This window comes from Hemiscyllium ocellatum, chromosome 9 (assembly GCF_020745735.1).
Source record: "Hemiscyllium ocellatum isolate sHemOce1 chromosome 9, sHemOce1.pat.X.cur, whole genome shotgun sequence".
In the NCBI taxonomy this organism is placed as follows: Eukaryota; Metazoa; Chordata; class Chondrichthyes; order Orectolobiformes; family Hemiscylliidae; genus Hemiscyllium; species Hemiscyllium ocellatum.
This window is the reverse complement of record NC_083409.1, coordinates 31,385,684-31,411,464: the sequence shown is the minus strand read 5'-3', so window position 1 is coordinate 31,411,464 and position 25,781 is coordinate 31,385,684. Positions and strand designations below refer to the sequence as shown.

At 45.1% G+C, this 25,781-nt stretch overlaps 1 protein-coding gene and 1 non-coding gene across 2 annotated transcripts in view; one reads left to right on the top strand and one right to left on the bottom strand.

Annotated features, from left to right (window-relative positions):
• The window catches only part of astn1 (astrotactin 1), a 2,216,244-nt gene that overhangs the window by 1,956,651 nt on the left and 233,812 nt on the right, over window positions 1-25,781 (top strand). The gene's annotated exons all lie outside the window — the stretch shown is intronic.
• On the bottom strand, window positions 12,735-12,853 carry LOC132819215 (5S ribosomal RNA). Its single transcript, XR_009645055.1, has one exon. It is a non-coding gene; the product is annotated as a 5S ribosomal RNA (ribosomal RNA).

Below are 25,781 nucleotides of genomic sequence, written 5' to 3'. Positions count from 1 at the left end.
AGCATCCCACTCACCTCCCGCCGCCCCCCCCCCCCCCCCACCCTGTCCCTGTAACCCTGCATTTCCCACAGCTAAACCACATAACCTGACCAATTTCCCCGACCAATCCACATAACCTGCACACCATTGGACCGTAGGAGGAAACCAGAGCACCTGAAGGAAACCCAAACAGACAATGGGAGAATGATTAGATTAGATTACCTACGGTATGGAAACAGGCGCTTTGGCCCAACAAGTCCACACTGACCCTCCGAAAAGTAACCCACCCAGACCCATTCCCCAACCCTACCTTTATCCCTGATGAATGCACCTAACACTATGGGCAATTTAGCATGGCCAATTCACCTAACTTGTACATCTTTGAATTGTGGGAGGAAACCGGAGCACCCAGAGGAAACCCATGCAGGCACAGAAAAACTCCACGCAGTCGCCCAAGGCCAGAATCAAACCCAGGTCCCTGGTGCTATGAGGCGGCGGTGCTAACCACTGAGCTGCCCCTTGTGTGCAAACTCCATACAGCCAGTGGCCCGAGGTTGGAATTGATCTGGGGGCCCTGACGCTGAGCCGCCATGCTGCCCCAGTTATTGAGTGTGAAAAGTTTCACCTGAAAGTTAAATAAAAATCATAATTTTCTTAAGACAAAGGTGAGAAAAAAGGCAGAAGATGTGAAGAACTTGGCACTTCTTGCTAGTGGAACATGATTCATCCCCTACAAGCTGACATCGATCCTGAGACTAAATTATACTGGCGACTTTCCACACTATCCCCTACAGGAACACCAGCAATTTTATAGAACATCAACTAACTGCTGTGCCTTCTGTAACTGCTCCACTCTCGATGAGCTGTATTATAAATCTGCTCTGTTTATTCTAATGTTTACCTTTTCCCAATGTGCCAGCTAGATAATTTACCTTTTTATTCAAGGTGTTTGGGGGGAATTTCAGACTTGGCTCCCTCTTGACTGTGGACTATAAATGGGATATAGCCTGATCATGATAGGAAGGGGAAAGGTATCAGTTCTTAACTTGTAAAAAAAAGGCAAACACTGACTCTGACAGAACCTGCTAAATTTGAATGTCCATTATTATTGGTGATAATCTACACTTATTGGGTTTAATCTTGATTTGTGGTGCAGTTGGCCATTGTTACAGATGCAACGATCTGCAGTTGGCAAACATATTACTTTGGTTTCTGCTCCCTACACTAATCAACCACTCTTACTGAAAGGTGTGTCCAGGGTCAAAGGTTCACATGCAAGCGTTTGGATGTGATGTTAATGCACCATGTTATGAAGCAACCTGCCAGCACATTTTCCCTGAGCTGTCTCAGGAATATTTGTCACCTGGGTTTGAGTAATAAAATACTGCCTATATCAATGAAATCATACCAAAGAGGGGGTAAAATCAGGAGAGGGGGAACATTGCTTTCAAAGCTGCTCTGTCCATCTCCAAGTATACAATCACCAGGTTTTGAGAGTAGCAATGATTGAACTACAAAGTACAAAGTTCAGTGTATATCGAACATATCATCCTCTCGAACCAATATAATAATGGAGAGGCTGATGTCGACTGAATTTTAGCCAGTATATTTCAGTATGGGACCTACTACATGTAAAACCTCATCTTTTTATTTTGGTTGTGGATTGTGATGGCAAAAAGGACCATTTTAAAACCAAGGGCTAGAGAGGGAGTTGCTGCACTTTAAAAACACAAATTATTGGAATTCGTTGTGAGCTGTGTTTACACTGTTGCTCTGTTCAAGCAGCAGGAAAGGTGTGTGTGTGTGTGTGTGTGTGCGTGCGTACGTATACATACAGAGTGAGATTTGGTTAGTTGCATAGTGCTGACTGGTTTGTGCAATTGTGACCAGTCGCGGATGCCAGAGGTATTCATCTTGTTGATAGTCCTCTGGTTACTGGGCAGCTGAGCATGTGCATTAGTAATATGGGACAGATGTATTCCAGACAGGAAGAAACAAGGACCACTCAAGCCTGGAGGTAATGAATTGTTCTCTGTCTCCATTTTTCTTGTGGCTGGCATGGTGGCTCACTGGTTAACACTGCTGCCACATAGTGCCAGGGACCTGGCTTTGATACCAGCCTCAGGTGACTGTCTGCATGTAGTCTGCACATTGTCTGCATGGGTTACCTTCAGGTGCTCCAGATTCCTCCCACAGTCCAAGGATGTGAAGATTAGGTGGATTGGCCACGCGAAATTGCTCACAGTATCCAAGGATGTGTAGGCTAGGTGGATCAGTCATGGGAAATGCTCCCAGGAGCACCAGTTCTACCACAGAACACACCATACGGTCTCCTTCTTTAGAGACCGCAATTTCCCTTCCCATGTGGTTAAAGATGCCCTCCAATGCATCTCATCCACATCCAGCCCCTCCGCCCTCAAACCCCAACCCTCCAACTGTAACAAGGACAGAACCCTCTCGACCTTCACCTTCCACCCTACCAACCTTCGCATAAGCCACATCATCTGAAGACATTTCTGTCACCTTCAAACAGACCCCACCACCAGGCATATATTTCCCTCCCCACCATTTTCTGCTTTCCGCAAAGACCGTTCCCTCCGTGACTACCTGGTCAGGTCCACGCTCCCCAATAACCCACCCTCCCATCCTGGCACCCTCCCCTGCCACCACAGGAATTGCAAAACCTGTGCCCGCACCTCCTCCCTCACTGCCAAAGGAGCCTTCCAAGTCCATCAAAGTTTTACCTGCACAGCCACCAATATCATTTATTGTATCCGTTGCTCCCGATGCGATCTCCACTACATTGGGGAGACTGGACGACTCCTAGCGGAGTGCTTTAGGGAACATCTCCAGGACACCCGCACCAATGAACCCCACCGCCCTGTGGCCCAACATTTCAACTCCCCCTCCCACTCTGCCGAGGACATGCAAGTCCTGGGACTCCTCCACCACCGGTCCCTCACCACCCGACGTCTGGAGGAAGAACGCCTCATCTTCTGCCTCGGAACACTTCAACCCCAGGGTATCATTTTGGACTTCACCAGTTTCCTCATTTCCCCTTCGCTCACCTCACCCCAATTTCAAAAATCCAGCTCAGCACATCCCCATGACCTGTCCTACCTGCCTATCTTCCTTCCCACCTATCCACTCCACCCTCCTCTCTGACCTATCACCTTCATCTCCACCCCCATTCACCCATTGTACTCTGATACTTTCTCCCCACCCCCACACCCCCTCTCATTTATCTCTCCACCCTGCAGGCACCCTGCCTCTATTCCTGATGAAGGGCTTTTGCCCAAAACGTTGATTTTCCTGCTCCTCGGATGCTGCCTAACGTGCTGTGCTTTTCCAGCACCACTCTGATCTAAACTCTGGTTTCCAGCATCTGCAGTCCTTGTTTTTACCATGGGAAATGCAGGTTTACAGGGGTAGGGTGGGGGTGTGGATCTGGGTGGGATGCTCTTCAGAGGGTCAGTATGGACTCGATGGTCCAAATGGTCTGTTTCCAGATATAGGGACGTGATGATTTCCTGCTAACTGTTGTCTATAATTGGAACAATTAATTTGTAGATCCCCGGGTCCTCAACAAAAAAAAAACTGAGACTTTGGAAGGCAGAAGATCAGAGAACAGAAGGTCATGAGAAGAGAAAGGAACACTCTATTGAAGGTTGTGGGCTGGTGCCATTGAACCAGGATTCCACCCGGAACTTATTTTCCTCCATCTATAACAGCAGTGTTATCTTTTTGACTATCTGTGAGTGCAAGGTTTATAAAGGAGGTTGCTAAAGTTTCAGTGAGTGGAGATATGTATTGGTTAATCGTTCATTGTTGTTTGAGTGTGATTTAGAATTTATTTATTTGAAATATGTGGTGGTTTTTAAATACAGAAACCGTTCTTGTTAAGTACAGTGACCGGATAACATTTCCTGTTCTTTTAAGTCTATCACTGTATTTCAGTACATGTGACAACAATAAATCAAATCAACGCAGAAAGTCACTTCCCTGTCATTCCGTCACTAAGGTATACTCACACAAGACGCACTCCATTCTGTGAGACACGCTCCCTCCCACAATGATGACTCTATGAGACAGATATCAGACAGGTAAATTGCTGACTTAACATGCTTAGATTAAATCCTTAACTTTTGTGGTGACCCTGGGAATACCGGAGCTTGGGAATAAGTGCACTTTTCCCCAAGTGGGTCATGGAATATTGAAGACAGAAGCTTGCAAGTACGCATTTGCTATTTTGTTTCGTATAAAATAGCACGTTTAGTGATGAGCATACTTTCAACAGTCAAGCTTCAGTTGCCAAGTAAATTGCTGGTCATCCACAACTTTCTTCTACAGCCAGGAGTCTCTTTGGCCCACATGCACAAAAAACCGTACCCTCGGGTCACTGGTGTCTCGATCTGCAACAGCCTGAAAGATGCTTCTCCAAATGGAAGTGGTTCCACTCTGTGGGAGAAGTGGCTGAATAGCCTGGCATTTTGATTTCTCTTTAAAAACCCAATCAAAGCAGCTGCTCTGTGCCAACTTCAATTATTCCGATGCAATATTAACTAATCAAAACACAGCTTTGTTTTTTTTAGTAATGTTCGGGCTAATTGTTGATGGGGATTGATTTGGGACTTCAAATTAATTCTAACGAAATATTCTGTGTGCTCTTAAATGTGCGATCACCAGGGACCGCATCATAACGTTTCTGGGCTGCCAGCCAGTGCTCACCAAGAGTAATATCTCACACAAAGATGCTAATACACTGGCTAATGCAAGATAATGTTGGCAGCTGTGATGTTGCTAACATTATGTGTGAGTGACAACTCACGCTGCTTCTTCCAGGAAAAAGAAAATGTAGCAAAGGATTAAATTGCAATGTGCCTGCCTGGCATTAGGTAATTCCATCAATGTTTTTCCTTCTTCAGTCTCAAAAGTGAGTAAACTGTACTGATTTTGATGTTCTGTAATGCATGGTTCACTACTGTCTTGTATTTGGCATTTCAGAATTTCACGGAGTGCGTATCCCAGGGACTTGAATACTATATCCAGGCTGACATTCCGAACATAAAGGGTAAAGTTGTTTTAGTCCCAAGAGGACCATGGGTCTGCTGTCTCATAGAGAAATATTGCACCACAGCAGGTTATAATCAAACAGGTTTATTTGGAGCACTGTTCCTTCGTCAGGTAGCTAACAGGGCAGGTGGAACTAGCTCCACAAGCTACTGATGAAGGAGCAATGCTCTGAAAGTTTGTTCTTCCAAACAAAACTGTTAGATTATAACCTGATGTTGTATGATTTTTAACTTTGTTCTCCCCAGTCCAACACCAACACCTCCACGTCATGGCTTTCAGAGTGAGAGAGACAACTGGTGGCGATCTTAACCTGGGACAGTCACCACGTCTCCTGCAAGGTGTGAGCCTCAGCAGGCACAGGAATTGAGCCTGGGCTTCTGGCATCATTCTCCACCACAAACCAGACATCCGGCCAACTGAGCTAACCGACCTCCCTCCAATTCTTAATGTAGTATTGAGTGGATGCTGTACAAACTTGAAGCCCAGCCTTCTGTTGCTAGAAAAGAGCAAGGAAGCTTTCCTGCCTGCTGTTTTTGGGATCTTACAGTACACAAACTGGTAGTTGCTGTACTTTGCTCATTATAACAGGGACTGCACGTCAAAAGTGTTCGATTTGAAGTGAAGTTCTCTTAAATTCAACAGTTAAAACTGCTGAATATATGCTTTCATTCCTATTAGCTACTTTTAAGTAAATGGGCAGCACTGATCTACAAAGGTGGCACAGTGGTTAGCACTGCTGCCTCACAGCGCCAGAGACCAGGGTTCAATTCCCAAGTCAGGCGACTGTCTGTGTGGAGTTTGCACATTCTCCCCGTGTCTGCATGGGTTTCCTCCGGGTGCTCTGGTTTCCTCCCACAGTCCAAAGATGTGCCGGTTAGGTGAATTGGCCAGGATAAATTGCCCCGAAGTGTTAGGTTAAAGGGGTAAATGTAGGGGAATGGGTGGGTTGTGTTTCAACGGTGGATTGTTGGTCCAAAGGACATGTTTCCACACTAAGTAACCTAATCTAACAATGTTATAACAAGTGTCACCCCTTTAGCTAGCCTTTTATGTATGTAATCCTTTATAAGGTGTGAACCGAGTGGAGAGAAATTGTTCAAGAGAGATACAACAAGCTTGTTTGTGTAAAGTTACTGTTAAAGGGAGCTCATCTGTACTTATATTTTATTGTATGATTCATTCTGTGCTGTTTTGTACCAGAAACTTCATGTTGTTGGGAAATGATCCCAAGCACTTGATACTACATTGGAACACTCCTACATATCTTGATAACTATTCAATCTCCTGCTGAACTACACACACACACACACACACACACACACACTCATGGTTCTCAGTTGAACCAGAAAACGCAGACATTATTCTATCCTTGTTTTAACTGTCCTAATGTTAGTAAACCACTATTGCTTGACAGTCAGTATTTACAGTTATCTGAGAAACACAGAAAGTCAGGGCACAGGAGTTTCTCTGCAGGTTGGAGATGAAACTGGGCGCTAAATGAATTGAGAGGGTGGAATTACAGTGTGACATGTTCACAGACGTAGTTTTCAACAGGGATGCAAATGTAATGGTGAACATTTGTGACAAAAATAATACACAAATACAACAAAAGGAGGCCACAGGTAATTGCAAATGAAATATCTTTAATATATTAGAGTAACAGTCAATATCATTCCTGTATTTGGGAATCTTGAGTCTTGGGATCACTGCCGTTTGAAGATGTGTAAGAAGACAAGAAAAGGCTATTAATCTCTGCTTTCAACCATCCTTTCTGATTCTCATCCAAATCAAGAGTCAATATTCGTATTTACTATTTTCTTTGCTATTGTTCTCACTTCAACCATAACATTTTTGTCTACTGCCTTAGTGTTGCCCCACAAGGCTGCAAGATGTTTGACTGGCAGCTCTCTCTCATAACTTCAGTCCTTGGGTTCCCCAGCTACCAATTTGAAATCTCTCCCTCCATCTGTCTTGCTGGTCTGTCTCCAGATTTGAATCAGTGACGGAAGGCTGCTGTGAAATCAGGGGAGTGGAATGATGTTTAAATGTCACAACGCCAACTGTGCCAAACAGCAGCCTGTAATGTTGCACCCTGCTTCCTTTGGCACTGTGATATTTAATGACTAGCCTCCCAAGAGCCATTACACATGCTGCTGCTTGGAGACGAGCTGTGTGAGGTTAGAGCCTAGTCTGATCAGCAATTGCTTTGACCTCCGGAGATAAAGAGCTTGCATTGTGCCTTTTAAAAACTCACGTTGCACACAATCATTTCTCTCATGGTGAAGTGTTTCTGTCAGTGAGTTAGGTACATACTTATTGCAACTAGATAGTCATTTTCACATGCTTTTTGCCCTTGCACTTCAAGAGATACAGTAAAGGTTTGGACATTATTTGGGTTTCATAATCACATTGCTTCAAATGCAATTCAGCCTTCAAGCTATTTTGAGCATTGCTAAACCACTCTGCAGTGGAGAACATGATTGAAGGGAAAGGAGGATTGTAAGGTAAATGATGTTGTAAAGTTTTGAGTTGGAACAGCGATTTTTATTGGCTGGCTGGGCATATACCTTCAGCGCACGGTGCCATCTTATTGCAGACTGGCAGTCATGTCGGAAATGTACATGTCCCATTCAGCACTCTCCCACCACTGCCCTTGAAAGGATCCAGGCAGAAGAGGGTCAGCTCACACCTGAACCCCATGCCCACCCCAGAAAATCACCAATGAGAAGCATGAGTGTGGGAGGGAAAGCAAAGGACAATGGCCCCTTATGGTGAGAATGCATTGCTTGTTAACCTGGAAGATGCCTGTGAATCTTTGGATATCAGAATGCCAATTGAGATTTGCACATCGTTCAGTCCATTAAGTTTTCCATTCAATGGGATCATAATTGATCTGATATGCTCAACTCCACTTTCCTGCTTTAACCCTATAAACCTTGATTCCCTTACTGATGAAAAAAAAACTATCTCAGCCTTGAATATACTTAACAATCTAGATTCTCCGGCATGCTGCAGTAAAACAAAAATGCACAGATTGACTATCAGTGAACAAGTTCCTCCCCATCTCTGTCTGAAATAGGGGGACTGCTTACTCCAAAATAATGCCCTCTTATCCCAGTCTCTCTCATAAGGGGAAAGGACACATCTCTATCTACACTGTCAAGTTACCTCAGTATCTTGTGTGTTTCCTCTCAATCTCTTAAACTGTAATAAACTCTAACAAACCCAACCGACTCAATCTCTCCTTGTTAGAAATTCACTCCATACCTGGGATCAACCCAGTGAATCTCCATTGGAGCTTCCAATGTCAGTGTATCTTCTCTGTGGTAAGAGGGATAAAACTGTTTGCAGCATTCTGAGTGTGGTCTAACGACAAAGTAACTTCTCTCTTTCTTTATTCCATTCTCTTTGAAATAAAGTCCAACATTCAAAGGCCAACAGACCACTTTGGCCGACCCATTGTCTCAGCATGCTCCTGCCCCACCAAACTCATCTCCAGCTGCCTTGACACTGCCCTATCCCCCCTAGTCCAGGAACTCCCCACATATGTTCGAGACACCACGCACGCCCTCCACCTCCCCCAAGACTTCCGTTTCCCCGGCCCCCGACGCCTCATCCTCACCATGGACATCCAATCCCTCTACACCTCCATCCGCCATGACCAGGGTCTCCAAGCCCTCCATTTCTTCCTCACCTGACGTCCCCACCAGTACCCTTCCACTGACACATTCATTTGTTTGGCTGAACTGTTCCTCACCCTTAACAAATCCTCCTTCGAATCCTCCCACTTGAGAAAAGCTCTATTCCTGATGAAGGGCTTTTGCCTGAAACATCAATTTTCCTGTTCCTCGGATGCTGCTGTGCTTTTCCAGAACCACACTAACCCAGACCAACATTCCGTTTGCCTTCCCTATTACCTGCTGATCTTCAAAGTGTGATTTCTGCATAAGGACAACCAAATCCTCAATTCTCAAATTCTGTAGTCTTTCTTTATTTAAATAATATTCAGTTCCTCTATTCTTCCTGCCAAAGTGCATAACCTCACATTTTCTACATTATATTCCGACTGCTAAGTTCGTTCCCCAATCACTTCCCCCGACTACAACCTTCTGCAGACTCTTTGTGTTGTTCTCACCACATACCTTCCCACTTAGTGCACTTTTCCTCAACCAAGTCATTCATTGTAAATAACTGTGGCCCCAGAACCGGTCCCTTTGGCACTCCACCAGTTAAATGTTGCCATCTCAAAAATTCCCCCCCCCCCCCCCCCCCCACCATTCGCACAACTCTCTCTCTTCTATTAGTTAGCCAATTCTCTACCTGTGAGATGCCATAATGATGACCACCTTTATAAAAATAACAGATGAGATCGTCGGAGGAATTTCCCTGCTGCCATTCACAGGGGAAGTTGTGACTAACAAACTCCTCGATGCCCTCTCTGTGTGGCTGAAGTATTCTTTCCCGAGTCACAGTGTAGATTCTGTCCTCTGAAGGGCACAATAGACATGATCTTCATCACAAGCCAACTGCAAAAGAAATGCAGGGAAGAGCACTAACCCCGTGTACATGGGCTGTTTTGATCCCATAAAGGGCATCCTAAAGTCATAGAACTATGTAGCACAGAAACTGACCCTTTGGTCCAACTCGTCCAAGCTGACCAGATATCAGAAATTAATCTAATCCCATTTGCCAGCACTTGGCCCATATCCTCCTAAATCCTGAGAGGGGTTATGGGGCATTCTCCTCCTTTTTAGCTGCCGCAAACATTTGTCACCATCCTCCGTTTGGTTCATGAGGACCCGCAAAGCTATGATCCTGAGGCAAAGGATCCAACTCGTGTTTCAGGCGAGGGTCAAGCTGGGCTGCGCCACTGCACCAATGCCTTTCTCAATCTGCTGTGATCCTGTCACCTCACTATCAGCAAGTGGACCTCATCTACCAAACCAATGGGAACCTATTCAATCCCTGCCACCTGCAGGCCAGATCAAAAGGCATTCTATTCTGTCATTGAACTACAACGTGCAGATGATGTTCCTGTTTATTCGGAGGCTGACCTCTAAGCCACTGTCGACTTCTCACTGATATGTACAATCAAGTAGGTCTTGCTCTAAACGTTGATTCCTTAAAAACCACTTGAGGCCTTGGCCAACGTGGACTCTTTTCCACACCTTGGGAACCTCTTGTCAACAAGAGCAGAATTCAATGATGAGATTCAAAACTGCTTTTTGTGTGCCTGAGTAAAATAGTGTTTGAAGATCAGGACCTCAAATCCAGCACCAAACTCCTGGCCAACACAAGCATGGTGATACCCACCCTCATTTACACCTCAGAGTTGTCTACTATACAACATACCTCAATACCCTGGAGCTGTACTGCCAGCACTGTGTTGGCAAGTTCCATTGTCAAGATAGACCCACCAATGTCAGTATTCCTGCTTAGGCCAACATTTCCAGCATTGAAGCATCGATCAGCCTCATTTGACTCTGCCAGGCAAATGGCACGCCTGACATGAGTGTCTGTACATGGGAGCTTCAACAAGGCAAACAATGCCCAGGAGGGCAGAGGAAGCAGTTCAAGGCCAACCTCAAAGCCTCCTTGAAAAGATGCAACAATCCCACGGGCAACCCTGGCCCTAGACCTCTGAAGCAGAGGGAAAGCATCTGGGAAGGATCTATATGCCTCGTGTCTCATTGCTGATAGCAAGCTGGAATCTCGCCTTGATGCTGAAAGGAATGTGTGGCAACATCCCACCCTTCCGATGCTCCAGGCAGTGTCTGCACCATCTATCACAGAGACTGTATGTCATACGCCTGAATCATCAGTCACCTGGGAACTCCTTATACAATGAACGCCTATTCCAGCATCACAAAGGCTACCTAAGGAGTGGTCGAGTAAACAGGCTATTTCAACCTCTCAGGAAGTGGTTAACACGATAAAAGAAAGAGGATACTTTGGAAAGTTTGGGACAGTAAAGGTTCTTGAGATTGTTTGGAATTGATAAAACTAGTGTGCTGAGTTAGCAGAGTTTCCTAACCAATCCTTGAAAGTCAACTTAAATGTAAGTTAATTCTTTTAAGCTCCAGTCGTCTTTATTTTAAAATCCTGTTTGCCCCACTCTTTTACCCTTTTGAATTCTCATTAAGTTTCGATATCCTATTCTTGTCATGCACCAGACAACAAAAAAATTCAGTTGTCTAAAATACTACATTTTTTCTTGGGTACTTTTAAAAACAGTCTTTCTGTAGATTATAAGGATGCTCGTGTTTGTTTGGTGTAACATCTTAATATTGATTGGAATGCATTGTATCAAGACATGATAATATTAGGTTATGGGAGGCAAGTTAGTGAGGTAGTGAGGTCAGATACCAAAATAAGATGGCCCTGACATCAATTACTTGGAGATAACTTCTTCACCTAAATAGTTGGTGCTCTGATTGTGTGTGTGTGTGCGCGTGCATGAGAGAGAGAGAGCTGAATGCATTCAGTTTAGATCTCCAAAATGCAATGTTGTGTGAACCATTAAGACATTGACTAAACTCAGTTCAAAATGAGATGTCAGGAGGTGCCTTTGGAAGGTTAGTCGAAAAGGAATGAGTTGACAGCTGTGTCTGGTGCGTTAGGATCATATTTTACTTGCACGTCTCTTCTTTTTCTGTTTTAATTTCACTGTTAAATTTGTCTGCAATCTATTTACTCATTGCTTCTCAGTGCTGCATTGAGAGTCCGGGAGTAAATATATTCTGCTTGAGCACCTGATAACTTTCAAAAGCCTTGCTCGATGGTCAGAGACTATTAATGGATCCCAGAGCAAAGAGAGTGTAAATAAGCTGCAAAACAAGAATTACCAGAGTGTAGTTAATTGTCTCATTTTTCATGAGAGATCCCAATACAGTTGTGTTCTTTATGGATATATTTACAGGAAGATTGAAGTCAATTTTTCTTCATATAGAAAATAGAGTGAGATGTAACAGTTTGAGGAAAGAAAGAGTCTTCTGAATCTTCAATGAAACCAAGCCCATTGTGACATCCCACACATCAGCAGTTCTTTCCTAAGGATCATGCAACTGCAAAGCTCCTGAGTGCGTGGCATAATCATTGCCCACACATTGTGATCCAGGCTGTACAAACAGAGCAAAAGACTTCAGAGTTTAGAGAAGATTTGACAATCCCTGGGCTGGGTTGCATGATCTTTCTCAAAATATGGAATCAAAGACTGTGGTGTTGCTTGGACTTTTTTTTAAATTTCAATGATGTCTAATCTATTTTCAATTCCGTCCATTATAATGCAAAATAAGCTGAAACAATCAAATCCACCACCCATTAGCAAGCTTATCACGTAATGACATGACTTAGCACAATGTTTTAGATTATCTTTTAGATTAGATTACTTACAGTGTGGAAACAGGCCCTTCGGCCCAACAAGTCCACACCGACCCGCCGAAGCGCAACCCACCCATACACATACCCCTTACCTTACACTACGGGCAATTTAGCATGGCCAATTCACCTGACCCTCACATCTTTGGACTGTGGGAGGAAACCGGAGCACCCGGAGGAAACCCACGCAGACACGGGGAGAATGTGCAAACTCCACACAGTCAGTCGCCTGAGGTGGGAATTGAACCCAGGTCCCTGGCGCTGTGAGGCAGCAGTGCTAACCACTGTGCCACCGTGCCGCCCAAAGCCTACTGCACCTGGTACTCCCAGGCGGTCTCCCATCCAAGTACTAACCAAGCCTGAGTCTGCTTAGCTTCCGAGATCAGACAAGATCGGGCGTTTTCAGACTAGTATGGCCTTAGGCTTTTAACAGGCTCTGGGCAGTCACTGTGCATTACCCAAGACAATCAAAACTAATTTGAGGTCCTTTACCTGCTGCCCATTACCAGAAAAAAAGGTTAAGGATTTACCAAGATTTGTGAAGGAAAATACTTCCATTAAACCATTAATGTCCTTCTCATGCTCGGGCAATTTCAGACACAGAGAGTTGCTTTTGAAACATTAATCATTATTGTTACGCTGCCAAATATAGCAACTAGGATGTGCTGAGCAAAACCATAAAGGTTACAGTAATCTGAATGATCAGTCAGTTTTTAGGGGCTGGCCAATGATTGATAATAAGGAACTGAGGAGCCAAATGAACTCCAGTCTTTTGAAGAGTGTCTGGGAGACATTTCTGTCCATCTGCCAGGGCAGACGAGGATCCCTCAAGTTGAAAGACAGCCACTCCGACACTGCAGCAATCCCTCAATAAAGCATCAGCATAGATCTGTGTGCACCTTTGCTGGTCATTAATATTATAGATTGTTGAATCTCATCTGTTAACTGTCCCTGTAATGCTGGGCGCAGCAGACAGAACACAATCCACAAGCCAATTACACCGATAATGTCATCTTCCACGTATAACTGTTCCCTGGAAACCGTCGGTGCTTTTTTTTGCATTTTATATACCTGCAAATCATTTCTTGTTGCTCTTGGCCCCACTTGTGCTGTCATTAGGGGCTACGAGTTTGGGAGTCAGACACAATAAAATGTAATAGTGACAAATTATGCCCTTGAAGCAAGGGCAGACTCTTCCAGTTCTCATGAGATAATCAAACACAGGGGGAAAAAAATAAAGTGAGCGAACAAGAGTGATTTACCAAGAAAGGGCAAAGGCATTTCTCAAAACTGAATGTAATAGTCTCTTAGTTGCTGAGTGAAAGGTAACTCCAGCTAACGCGCAGGCAACTGGCTCATGAAAAATAGTGGTGTCTTAATGGGGTGGGGCACTTTTCACTGAATGACAAACGGTCACATTGCGACAGCGGTCTTATGAATCAAGAATTTATATCCCCTCTCGTCCATTATGAGAAGTTGCATTTCTCCTCCAACTGCAAAGGTCACTTGCTGATTTCATTTGTGTTCAGCCTGTCAGCAGCAGTCTCTTCAGTGGATATTTCTTTCTAACTCAAAGCCCGGCTGCTTGGTATAAAGCACAGAAAGTCACTTTTAACTAGTCCTGGACATGTCATCCAGTCTGGCCTCAGTCCCAGTGAATCCAGTGTACACACTTTAGCAGTAGCATATTACACCACATAGTATCAAGACAGAGGTCAGTCTGCATTTGAAAACAACTTTCAGCTGAGACCCTTTATCTATATTTACATGTCTATGTTCACTACTTCCTATTTTCAGGTATCTGGATAGTTTCTCTTTATATTTGGGATGAAGGGTTAAACCTTGGAGACTAAGAAATATAGAAGGCTTCTCTGGAAGATAATGAGTATTGGTGACTGCATTACCGGAGAGAATTCATCTGATTTATTTCGCAAAAATTAAATACTGAAGTGAAGAGAACTTCTCATTGATTTGCAGCGTATGTCATGAACAGGAATAGTTAAACGTTTATGTATGAATATCTAACTTAGGTACAATAGGAGGCCGTTTTGCACTTTGGGTCTGTCCACTGTTTAATGAAAACCGGACTGCTCTGTGTATAGCTTGAAGTCCTGCCTTGTCCCTGATTCCCTGGTTAATCAGGATCTATCAACCTCTGCCTTAAACAGTCAATGACTGCCTCCGCCGATCTCTGGGGAAGAGAATTCCAAAGATCCGTGACCCTGTGTGAGAAGTTAAAATTCTTCTACTTTTCATCTGAAATGGAAATTTTTAAACTATGTCTTCTCGATGTAGTCTCTCCCACAAAGGGAAGCATCCTTTCAGCGGCCTCCCTGTTAAGTCCCTTGAGGATTGCATGTGTGTTTGAATAATGTCACCTCTCTAAACTCAAATGGCTCAAGGCCCAACATGTTCAACTTTCCTCATGCAGCAGCCATTTCATTCCAGTCTCTGCAACTGCTTATAACACTATGCTGACCGAGCTAACTGTGAGACAGCAGCCATTGTTCTCTTCAAGGAGAGAGCTCCGTCCTTTCTTAAAGGGACGATCGAATCTGTGCAGTGTTTCATGAACGAGGGCTATGATTTCATAACCTGCAGCAATTAGTGTCACAAGGCAACACCATTTTCTGCCGAGCGCTGAGTCAGCTCAGTGAACCCCTCCCAAATCAAAGGGGAATATTGATATAAATGTATGGGTAGTCAGCGCACAGTATGATCGGGAATGGCAGACCCAGCCCTCAGACCGTTTCCGCCAATATGCTCCTCGTTGTACCCTACCATAAGTATAGCACCTTCAAGAGACCAAGAAAGATAAAGATGGATCATTGCAAGGGTTAGAAGTTACCTAGATATGAAGCCATTCTTATAAAATGATGATAGTATTTTTCATAATTTTCACATCCTCGCTTTCTATTTTTCCTGGGAGCATTGAAGCAGAGTTGAGTGCTGGTCCGATCGGCTCCATTGTTCATGAGATCTTCAGGTCTGTGGGTACACCCAGCCTGAGAACCCCCTTACGAAGCAACAGAAGGCTATTGCTTTCCAGACATCATCAATGCTGAAATCCAACCTCATGCAGTATTCCAGACACAACATTTTGGTAGTCCGGTATGAATACTGGTTGATTCCTCTTTGTGTGTGTCTCTCTTTCTCTTGCCCATTCCATTTCCCGCTCCCACCACTCCTGCTCCAGCTCAAAGCGAAATCATTTAGCTCCCTTGACGAACTGTTTTCAGATCAAGTTAAATTGTTGATAACTACCTTCCTCTATCTGTCTCAATTCCACAAGCTGTCCAGCGAGAACAACAATCAATACCTAGTGGTCATTACCGTCATCTTTTCCCTCACCTTTTTTTTGAGACATTTACCTGTCCATCAAGCAGATAAATTATCCTCCACATACAAGATAATTTATGATGCAGAATGCCAATTGGCCCTTCAAGTGCTGGCTTTCCTCAGGAATATTCAGTTAATCCCACTTGCTCCCTCAATCCCCGATGATCTGCCTCCAGTAGGGTATTGAACCAGATACAGCAAGACTTCTGCTTAAGCTCCTGGAACAAGGACTCAATGAGGGTAACGTCATCATGAAGGAGTCTGCCGACTGGTCGAACAGCTTCTGATATATGCATATATTACAGTCACAGGAGAAAGGGAGGACTGCAGATGCTGGAGATCAGAGCTGAAAATGTGTTGCTGGAAAAGCGCAGCAGGTCAGGCAGCATCCAAGGAACAGGAGATTCGACGTTTCGGGCATAAGCCCTTCTTCAGCTATTCCTAAAGAAGGGCTTCTGCCCAAAACGTCGATTCTCCTGCTCCTTTGGATGCTGCCTGACCTGCTGCGCTTTTCCAGCAACACATTTTCAGCATATTACAGTCCCAGACTAATATTCGAGAAGTAGCACACTTCAATAAGTGCGCTGTGCTTCAAGTGGCCCAGTTAAGCAGGAGACTGAGATATCTATACTCTCAGGGTTGTTCGCTATGATACAAACCTTGTGTCCCCTACTCCTTGGATGACCAGTCAATGGGAAACAGTTTGTCCCTTCTCTCACTTTATCTAAACTTGTCATAATCTATCAAATCCCCATCAACGACTGCAGCTTTTCCAACTTAACCTTATCTCTCAGATCCCCATCCCTGGAATAATTCTGGGAAATTCCTTTCGCACCCTTTCCAAGATTTGATCTCCTGGGCCCCTATTTAAGGCACCCGAGATCTCATCGACTTTGCGAACCACGCCGTCAACTTGAGAGCAAGAGATACTTCCAACAGCTTTCAATCCTTTAACACTCGGCAGGTCCCTTCATGATTGGCAGGAATCCAAATGACTGGGCGAGTAAATGAAGTCGCACTGGCTTGCTTAATGCCCTGTAAGCAGCGCTGGAGGCTGGTGGGGGAGGTTCCAGCATCCCAGTGCAAAGCAGTACGTATGCAATGATTGAGAGCCATAATCTAATCAAGTGGGTTAATTTGTGTAAATGGTTGCTATACATCAATTGTCATTGTTGCTTAATTAAGGCTAATGAACTTCCTTTTATCATTAGCTACTTGCGGCGGGTTTGTCTGATGGTGGAGTTAATATGTTGATGACATTGAATTGGAACATTGCACTGCACTATAGTGCGTGGAAAGGTTTCTCCGTACTGCAGTTGGGTGGGAGGTAGTTTTTACAATGCTCTGTTGAAGGAATAATAATGCTGCCCTTTCCTTTCAGCAGGAACGTGCATTTAATAACAATGCCCATCAATATTATAGCCCACCCACTTTGCTTCTGCAGTACTGTCCACGGAGGTTACTATGACCCTGGTGGTTACTATGACCCTGTGCTCATGGCTTTGCTAGACTGGTGCATCAGCGTTAGTGGGCATTCCTAATTGCGTTACGATTTAATCATGAGTTGTATCATATTTTGTGATACCCTTGGCTCATGGGCGAGGTAGCTCTTCCCATCCGGTCAACCGAGCGCTTTCACCACAGTCTCCGTTTCCGCTTGGGGACTCCCGTAGACATGCCCGCTCCTGTTCTCGTTCCCTCTACGTGAGATCTCCAGCTGGCTAAAGTGAGAGATGTGAATGAGGGAAAGTGACACTGCTGGGGCTTAATGCCTTTGCACAAAACCGGTTTGGAAAGATTACAAGATGTTGAGCTCCGGTTCCTTGGATGCTACCTGACCTGCTGCGCTTTTCCAGCAACACCTTTTCAGCTCTGATCTCCAGCATCTGCAGACCTCACTTTCTCCTCCTACTTTTCCCAGGCTGTTGTGCTTTCGCTTTAACTCCGTTTTGTGGTCTTGCTGATCACCTGCTGATCTTCAGACTCTCGGCAGCAAGCTTGGCAGAGCGCAGGGACTAAGCCGGAGTTTAGTCTGGTCTGAATCGGAAAGCCAAAATTGATTCAGTTTTGCAAATGAGTTCACACGCAGCAGTATTTGAAGTTAATAACTGAATATGGAAGAGTTGCTGATCGAAAAAGTTACTTGCGGCTGAAATGACAGCGCAGTTGAAACCAAAAATAATTAGTATGTAAATTATATATCAGAACAGTTAATTAATTGAAAATGTAAAGTGCACAGTTTGTTTTTGCTATCAAAATTGCCAGATTTCATTGTGGAATTAATTGGATTCCAAGCTGCAGGATTGAAGATGGAATGAATTGCTACTTAACTTTTGCCTATCTCTAGCTGCATGACCCCGATGCTCCCTACTGCCAATGATGACCTCTCATGTGGGTACACTTGCCTTGGAAGTGTCACACTGGAGAATTTCCTCTAATTGCTACTTATAGTGGAGTGATAAATAGATAGTTTTCAAGCACAGTTAATATTTTGCCACAAATAATGCACAGGGGAAACTCCCTGCCCACGCGCCTGCCCTCGAACCGATACTTGCATGTTTCTTCTCCTTAGGCAGTCTGTCTTGACTGCGCATCAGTCGGTTCTGGATGGTTGGTAAGTCGAATACTTGATTTGCCGTCTCTGCTGCATGTTGGGCAGCTGGTGTTTGAAGATTTGTGTTTCCTGACCCGTGTGTCCTCTGTCAGTCATAATCCTGAATTTGGGCTTTGAGGGAAAAAGTATGCCAGTCTTACCCAACCGAAAATTTAATTGGTTGATTGGTGCCTAGTGTTTTCTGGGGGAGTATTTGTGTGTTTAAATGAAGTGTTGTCATTCAGCAGGGCATGACTTGGACCGGTGATGCTGTGCATCTGGCTCGAGTCCTGTTTCAAACAGACCGCACCAAATGTGTGATGTCCCACTTGTCAATGAAGCAGAATGTGGTTGGTTCAATGACCCAAAGATGCGACAAGGAATCAGCTAGTTGGAGTAAGTTAGCCTGAGGTCAAGGGTCATTAAAATCATGAGATAAGCCTCTTTCCAGAGGCAACCAGCAGATGTCCTGATAAATAGAAGATCAAACTGACTGTGGGAGGTAACACATTTGTGATGTTTGTCAGTGGCCATACAGCACGAGCTGGACAGTATTGAGGCTTGATCGCACAGGCCGACTTTTGAAGAAATGATGCCTCGGAACGATAGTTATCCAACTCGGGAATTCGGGTAATCTGCTTGGTGACTGGGGATTGAAATGGAACAGGACTGATCATTTGTTTCCGTCTGGTCCTCAAACCAGTCCACGTGAACTGGATCATTTGGGGATTGTGAGCATTGTAGGGGTAGACTTGTGATGACTAGCTATTGTTGCGGTTTCTTTGCAGTGCACCTTGCTTCATTAAAGAACAATTTAGTGTGTCCCATTGTCAGCACTGCCTTGGATTATTGAGGATATCCAGAGTAGACCCAATGGACCACGGGAAGGAGGAACACAAGCTTTCACTTCTATATGCTTCTGATGAATACAGGAAGATGCAAGCCCTGAGTCAACTAAGAATATTTGGCTTCTTCAGGGATTGTTTGAGGACATCTCTAAAATGTTTCTGTTATCCTTAAGGAAATCTCCTGCCTTGACTGAGTTCTAATTAGTCCATTTGTTTTGGTCATTTGGTGTCATATTTACAAGTGACATAACCCAGCCCACAACAGCTCTCTTGGTATAATTAGTGCCTCAATGTTGGGCAAGTTGACTTGGGAGAGAGGACTACTATACCCCCATCAATTCTGCTGCTAGAAAGTGTAGGGTCTTGAGAAGGCAAAGTTGGGGTTGTGTTTCTCCTGTGCTTTGGGAATTCGCAGGACGTTGTTCAAACCTTGGAAGCATCTTGAAGAATGGAAATGACTGCTGCTTGTTGAAGTAGGACTTTCGTCTCCAGTTTGAAGATCCCGTTCTTCCCACACTCTTTCGCTCAGTCACTGACCCACTGGAAGTGATGACGAAATGCATCATTGCTGTGTCAGCCTTCGGCAGGAGGAGGATCCCAAGGTGTCGGAAACGGTTTACGTTTTCCCAGATCTCATGGCTAATCTTACCTGATAGGGTTGGGGGGATGTTTCGGTGGTGTGGGTGCTGGTTGGGAGAAGCCCATAGTTTTCCAGATGTTTAACGAAATCCCCTTTTTCTCCTGTGCATCGAAGAAGTCAACTGGAGTTTGGTTCCTGTATGAGCATGCACACAGGTTTTGTCTGCTCAATGTCTGAGGGAGGAGCAAGTTTGATTTTGAATAGAAGATGGTTGAAATTCATCAGTTTCCTGTCTGTTCTGTTTGCTGGAGGGGAGGTTCATTGTTGCAATGAGGAAAATGGAGGAGTGTTGATGGATGGCGCAGCTGAAAATGTGTTGCTGGAAAAGCGCAGCAGGTCAGGCAGCATCCAAAGAGCAGGAGAATCAACGTTTCGGGCATGAGCCCTTCTCCAGGAATGAGGAAAGTGTGCCAAGTAGGCTAAAATAAAAGGTAGGGAGGGGGGACTTGGGGAGGGGCGTTGGAAATGCGATAGATGGAAAGAGGTTAAGGTGAGGGTGATAGGCCGGAGTGAGGGTGGGGGCGGAGAGGTCAGGAAGAAGATTGCAGGTTAGGAAGGTGGTGCTGATTTCGAGGTTTGGGACTGAGGCAAGGTGGGGGGGGGGGGAGGGGAAATGAGGAAACTGGAGAAATCAGAGTTCATCCCTTGTGGTTGGAGGGTTCCAGGGCGGAAGATGAGGCGCTCTTCCTCCAGCCGTTGTGTGGCTATGGTCTGGTGATGGAACACGACCTCTGGAGGAAGAGCGCCTCATCTTCCGCCCTGGAACGCTCCAACCACAAGAGATGAACTCCAGATTTCTCCAGTTTCCTCATTTCCCCTCTCCACCCCCATCTTGTCTCAGTCCCAACCCTCGAAATCAGCACCACCTTCCTAACCTGCAATCTTCTTCCTGACCTCTCCGCCCCCACCCCCTCTCCAGCCTATCACCCTCACCTTAACCTCATTCCACCTATCGCACTTCCAACGCCCCTCCCCCAAGTCCCTCCTCCCTACCTTTTATCTTAGCCTGCTGGACACACTTTCCTCATTACTGAAGAAGGGCTCATGCCCGAAACGTCGATTCTCCTGCTCCTTGGATGCTGCCTGATCTGCGCTTTTCCAGCAACGCATTTTCAGCTCTGATCTCCAGCATTTGCAGTCCTCACTTTCTCCTGATGGATGGCACAGCCCTGTTTGACCTCCAGCTTCAGTAAGAGAGTTTTTTGTTGTGACTCTGTTGATGAGGCCACTATGTCATTATAGACTAGGCACAGGATGGCAACAAATCAGACGTCCGGGTCTTATTAGGCTTCTGGTTGACAGAGTTGATGACTGTCATGGAGAAAGGCCATTTATCTTTGCCAGGTCAAGGTGTTGGATCAGTAGGGCAACAGGTAGGTCAAGGATGGGATAGAGTGACAGAGGTAAGTATGACATTCATTGACAAGCTCCTCAGGAGTTAGGAGAAAGTGAGGACTGCAGATGTCAGAGATCAGAGTCAAGAGTGTGCTGCTGGGAAAGCATAGCAGGTCAGGCAGCACCCAAGGAGCAGGAGAATCGACGTTTCAGGCACAAGCCCTTCTTCATTCCTGCTGTGCTTTCCCAGCACCACACTCACAAGATCCCTCCGGAGTTACACTATGTCTTTAATGATGTAAGTTTTCCTGAGTAACTATGCCTTAAATTCAATGGAACCCTCTGAATTCTCCAATTTACTTTCGGAGGCTTCCAGGTGCAGATGAACAGCCAAGCAGGATCTTCAGCTTCCCGGGCAATTCCTTTCGGGTGTGACAGTCCCTAGAAACAACTTGTAAATATGCTTCAGAAGATGATTATCCAACTATCAAGAAATAGACTTCAAAGAATAATTGCCTCAGCAGCAAGGCTATTCGGATATACAGGAACCAGGAGAATAAAGCTATGTTATATTTTAAAAATGTTTAACAAAAAATACTCAGCGAAGTTGTGTGTATTCATTGAGATGTGGGCATCGTTGGCTGGGCCAGCATTTATTTCCCATCCCTACTCATCCTTGAGAAGGTGGTGGTGAGCTGCCTTCTTGAACCGCTGCAGTCCACCTACTGTGGGTTGACCCACAATGCCTTAGGGAGGGAATTCCATGATTTTGACCAAGTGACAGTGAAAGAATGGTGATACGTTTCCTGACCAGCTGTGCTTTTTCCAGCACCACACTCTTTGACTCTGATCGCCAGTGTCTGCAGTGCTCCCTTTCTCCTAGTTTATATGTTTCCAAGTCATGGCTTGGAGGGAAATTTGCAGGAGATGGTGATCCCATGTATCTGCTGCCCTTGTGCTTCCAGGTGGAAGTGGTTATGCATTTGGAAGGTGCTGTCTGAGGATCTTTGGTGAGTTTTTGCAGTGCATCTTGTAGATGGTACACTCTGCTACTACTGAGCGTCAGTGGTAGAGGGAGTGCATGTTTCTCGATATGGTGCCAATCAAGCAGGCTCCTTTTGACCAGAATGGTGCCAAGCTTCTTGAGTGTTATTTGAGTTGGACCCATCCAAGCAAGTGGGGAGTATTCTATTGCATCTCTTTGGGCCATTTTATGGAATATGAGCGCACAAGCCCTGATCAGAATCTCCAGTCAGAAATGTGGTGCTTTTTTGTTGCGTGAAAATGAAAGACCAAAGTCAGATTGCTACTCTTTGGAAAATCCAGCCCAGAATCTGGTTGATAATGAGTAGTGACTGTATATCTGTGCATGGGCATCAGTTGTAAGGGTGACTGTGCATGGCCGTGGGTGTGTATATATTTGTGTGTGTGTGTGTGTGTGTGTGTGTGTGTGTATATATATAATATATATAATATATATATATATATATATATATGTGTATGGTTGTTTGAATGTGTGAGGGTGTGTCTCAGTGTGTAGCTGTGCCAGTTGTCTGTCAATACAAGGGTATTCCTGTCTGTATGTGTGAGCGTGTGTTTGAGGTTGTGAGTATGAATGTGTGTGTCTGTCCATGTGAGGGTTGCACAGTTCCCTATATGTATGAGCTTGTGTGTGTCTATGTGTATGTCAGTGAGAGATTGTCAGTGTGAGACTGTCTGTGTGTGCATGCGTCAATGTGAGACTGTGTGTGAGTATGTGTCTGTGTGTATGAGTCTCTGTCTGTGTGTGTGTGTGTCTGTGTCAGTGTAATAATTGCAGTGGAAGACTCCAAAGTCTTCAAATAATCATGGGACAGCTGAACTAATCAAGCACTGTTGGTAACAGTACATAATAACCAACTGTGGGAATGACTCTCTTTATTCATGCTTTCTCTTGCTTTTATGTGTAAAATTTTTTTCACAATTTACATTGAAATGGATTATTCTTTTGTGTCAAATTATTAGAAGGCAATGATTATAGCTCCATTCAAAAGCTTCCATTAACAGAGTGCCTCACTCAATGAGGCTGTAGAGTGCAACATAAGGACTTTTAAATATGAACCTTTTTTCACTTTTAATTTACAATTTAACAAAACAGAGCTGTGGGACTCTCCTGCCTGCACCATCTCAAGCAAAATGCTGCAGGTGCCAGCTCAGTGCTGACAGCCATGACTTTCCCCTTGGTTCCCTTCGTCCTTTGATGTGACTTTTCCATGTTTGCTTTTTCTTTGAGAGAAATATTTTTCTGGTTTGTTTGTACTTGGGTCTGGGTGTGTTCCCTTCCTGGGTTACAGCCATTGAATCCCACTATCAATGGCTTCACACTACCAGGCTGACTTCAAGGACAGCACGAGTGGCTCAGTGGTTAGCGCTGCTGCCTCCCAGTGCCAGGGACCTGAGTTCAATCCCACCCTTGGGCAACTGTCTGTGTGGATTTTGCATGTTCTCCCTGTGTCTGCTCCAGTTACCTCCCACAGTCCAAAGATGTGCAGGTTAGGTAGGGTGGCCATATTAAATTGCCTACCGTGTCGAGGGTGTGCAGGCTAAGAGGATTAGCAATGGGAAATGCAGGTTACAGGGATTTGGGGTGGGGTGGGGGGTAGGTAGTGGTTCTGGATGGGATTCTCTTCAGAGGGTCAGTGTGGTCTCAATAGGCGAATGGTCTGCTTTATCACTGTGGAGATTCTGTATGCACTCAAGATTTGTTTTGTTCAGGAGGGAATAGTTACCCCCCAGAAAGTTTGTTCAAATTAGTGTGCAAATGTCTCTTCCCATTAAACAGAGATTTGCAAGCACTCTGCTTTGATGGATGCCAAGATGGCTGCATAAGTAGTGTCTGAAGGCTGTATTGTGGGACAGATGTTGTTTGAAAGGTCTTTGGTGGGTGGTGGTGGGGGTAGTGAAGGGCATTGTTTGGAGGTCTCTGTTGCCTTCGACTCTGTTTTGTTGGTGAGGAGCTAGGGTTCACACCAGAGTCACACTCAGGGATGCTGCAAGACCATTCCTTCCCCCGTCTTCCCAGGAGCTTCCTTCCACCGATGGAATCCCAGACGAAATCTATGGTGTCAGGCACGCAGACGGCGAGTTGTCCAACCCAGTTGGAGATGGTTTTGAGCGATGAGCACCTCGATGTTAGCCCTGGCTGAGGACATTGCCATTGAGGCCACCTTTCTGGCCCTTGGAGTTTCCATGTCCTGGGTGAGGCGCTAATTTGCACCATTGGGAAGGAGGTTTACTAATTGTGTTGTTTTAGTTGGGATTTATCGGTCTGTCAGATGGCCATGAGAGGAACACTCAACCTGCACTTCACATCAGGCACTAAGGTGGACACCCATGGGTTTAAAAGCTGATCAAATGGGGGACTACTGTAAAGTCCTCAATGGGGAAGACCATACCAGGGAACACTAGGTTGTCACTTTAGGAGAGGCAGGTGCACAAGTGATGACCTGGTGATCTTATCAGTAAGCTATTCATCCAGAAGCTCAGCTAATGTTCTGTAGACGCCCTTCCAGGACAGATGGTAAAACTCAATTTAAAAGAAGTTAAGTGTCTACTGATGTCAGAAAAATCCACCTGGTTCATTAATGTCCTTCAGTGAAGGAAATCTGCCATCCATACCCAGTATGGCCTACATGTGACACTATGCTCACAGCAATACGGTTGACCCTTCAAGCCCTCTGAAATGGCCCAGCAAATCAGCACGGGGCAGCACAGTGGATCAGCGGTTAGCACTGCTGCCTTACAGTGCCAGGGACCTAGGTTCGATTCCAGTCTTGGGCAACCGTGGAGTTTGCACATTCTCCCCGTGTCTGCATGGGTTTCCTCCGGGTGCTGCAGTCTCCTCCCACAGTCCAAAGATGTGCAGGTCAGATGAACTGGCCATGTTAAATTGCTCATAGGGTTCAGGGATGTGTAGGTTAGGTGCATTAGTAAGGGGTAAATGCAGAGTAATAGAGTAGGGGAATGGGTCTGGACGGGTTACTTTTTTGGAGGCTCGGTGTGAGCCAAATGGTCTGTTTCCACACTGTAGAGTTTCTGTGATGATTCTGTGAAGTCATTCAGTTCAAGGGCAATTAGGGATGGGCAATAAATGCCAGCCAGCCAGTGATACCCATGACGCCCAGTTATTTTCATTCATTCACAGGGTTGAGGGCATTGCATTTAGTGCCCATCTCCAATTGCCCAGATGGCAGTTAAGAGTTAACCACATTGCTGGGGGTCTGGAATCACATGTAGGCCAGACCAGGTAAAAACTGGCAGTTTCCTTTTCTCAAGGAACTCGTGAACCAAATGGGCTTTTCCAGCAATCGGAGCTGGATTTGTGGTCATCGTTAGACTCTTCATTCCAGATTTTAATTGAATTCACATTCCACCATCTGCTGCTGGTGGGATTTGAAATCAGGTCTTCAGACTATGACCTGGTGTCCCTGGATTAACAGGTCAGCAATAATATACCACAAGGCCACTACCTCTCCTTAAGAGTGCATAAATAAAAAGTTTGTGGAGAGTGTGGTGTCCCTGGCAGGGTGACTTTAATGAAAACGGATAGTGGGACCTG